Below are 2,547 nucleotides of genomic sequence, written 5' to 3' on the forward strand. Positions count from 1 at the left end.
ACCAGAGACATTTAAAACAGTATCTGTTTGCAATTTAATTAATTCTGCAGTAGATGAAATTTCGAATGTGAGGTTACATATTTAAAAGTCAATAGAAAAAATAGCCACATTCAGTTAGAAGATAAAACTATGACCTATCAATAATAATTAATTCCTGAAGAGTAAACATTTGTTCATCAGAGTAATCTATTATTTCTATGACAATCAATCCCAAGTTTTATGCTGTAAAATCATCCTAGCCCAACAGTTTGCAACTTGAAAGGTGCACCTAAAAATTGCCTGAATTCTCATCATGACTAGCTTATCAGTATTGTGAAAAAAAAATACTACACTTCTGCTGTGATGCCCTCCCAATTGTGCGAAGAACACAACACTAAACTTTTCTGCATCATTTTCCCTCCAGTGGTATTCTTGAGATCAGAACACTTGCAAATAGTATTTATATTATTATTTTATATTAATTTTATTATATATTTTTATCTAATCATAGATATTCAGGAGATCTGAATATCTGAATATTAAGATCTGAAGATTATGGTTCAAACCCACCCAGGTAGCAAGGTTCCTTAGATTCTTATTTCCAATAAACTCATAAGGAATAGCCAGACAAAAGTGGCACTGAGGTTCAAGTGGTAGAGCACTAGCCTTGAGCAAAAACAGGCTCAGGGACAGTACCCAGACGCAGAGGTCAAGCCCTAGCATAAACTAAACAACAAAAACAAAATAAAAACAAACATTAAACCTAGCTTTTTTTCCCTCATTGTATGAGTAATTAAGAGGTACGTAAGGAAATTTCTTCTTGTGTTATGTATACTTAGAAGAAAAAAGATGTCATACAATTACTCTCTTCATACCATATTACACCAAAGTCTCAAAAATTGCTCTTTTTCTAAATTTATAAATTAATAGCATCCATTTGTTGGCAACTTTGTCTAGATTATTCAGATTATCATGTTATACATGAACTGTTGCAATAATCTATTAACGAATTTCTAATTATACCTTATTGGAAAGAATATTCTAGGCAAATAGAATGCCAGAATCATTTGTGAATTTCTAAATTAAATCTTCTACTTGAAAACAATTTTGTAGTATCCTAGAGAATATGAAATTATAAACAAAGAACATTCATTCCAAATCTAAATTCTAATTTAGGCAAGTCTCCAAAGTCCTACATTAGATGAACTTTGCTATTTCTCCAGGCATAAGCTTTTGTAATTCTTCATCATTTCTTTGGAATCCAACAGAATGATGCTTACTTTTTCAAATTTTTGATTGGTAATCATGAGCTATTTTGCATCTAGCAATGTTCTGTAATGAAGAGAGCATGTAAAACACAAGTGAGGATTCTATATGAGTTGCATTTCAATAGGAAACTTGACTTATCAAAACATAGTGAAAAAATTAGCCCAAACTTCCAACTGTGTATTGCTTTCTTGTTGTTTGGCTTGTTTTATTGAGAAAAAATTATACTACCTGGTCCAGGGAAGGTATCGCTATGTAATTCCACTCTCTAATCTCCTATCTTAGTCTGAATGCTAGAATTCCAGGCTTGTATCACATTGCCCTGCCATAGTTTGTTGGTTTATTTAATCTAGAAACAGACTAGCAATTCTGAACTTCTCTAATCTTATACACTAGACTGACAGCTACATAAACAGCTCTGACTGTTTATGTACAATTTTCAAAGACGTTCTAACATTTGACACAGGATATGAACATTTTTAGATGTACCTGCAGGGTTCTCTGATTCATTCCTCCATTGATATGATCCCTTTATTAATGATTACTTGACTTTCTTAATGTCTCCGGTCCTTACCTTTGTAATATTCTCAAGCTCTTTTTAGGAAAGTTCCCTTGAGGATTTTCTAATATTAAAAATTATCATTGTTCTATTCTTACTCAGGACATATGTTCTATTATTTTCCAACTTTTTCTACACATTCTGAGAGTTGTTTCATATGTGTGTTTACACATCTAAGTGCCTCTGTGTATGTGCATGCTTGCATGTATATATGCCAAAACCTCAAGCTCTTATTCAGCAGTCTTGCTTATACCTAATATTCCATCACTTCAGCCATTCTTACAATGCAGGTTTAGGCTGATTAATTATAGGTATTGTCGCAAATACTTTTTTTTCCCCCAGGCTGAATGCAAACTGAACTTCCCAGAATCCTTTACATTCTTAGGTTTTATCTTTCCAGGAGTATCAACTTTTAAAATTGAAACAGTTTTGTGAATGTAAAGTCTAACCCAGATTTTTAACTTAAGAATTCATAAAAAGATAGATGAACATACACATTACATATATTGAGTGTACGCTGTTAGAAATGTGATCTTAAGCCTGGTGACAGTGGCTCACGTCTATAATCCTAGCTACTCAGGTGGCTGAGATATGAGGATTGCAGTTCAAATCCAGCACAAGTAGGAAAGTTTCTGAAGCAATTTTCTCCAATTAACAACCAGAAAACTGGAAGTGGCACTGTGGATCAAATGGTAGACTGCTAGCCTTGAGCTGAAGAGTAGAGGAAGAGTGCCCAGGCCCAG

Source organism: Dipodomys spectabilis, unplaced genomic scaffold (genome assembly GCF_019054845.1).
Source record: "Dipodomys spectabilis isolate Male_0828 unplaced genomic scaffold, ASM1905484v1 ptg000040l, whole genome shotgun sequence".
Taxonomy (NCBI): Eukaryota; Metazoa; Chordata; class Mammalia; order Rodentia; family Heteromyidae; genus Dipodomys; species Dipodomys spectabilis.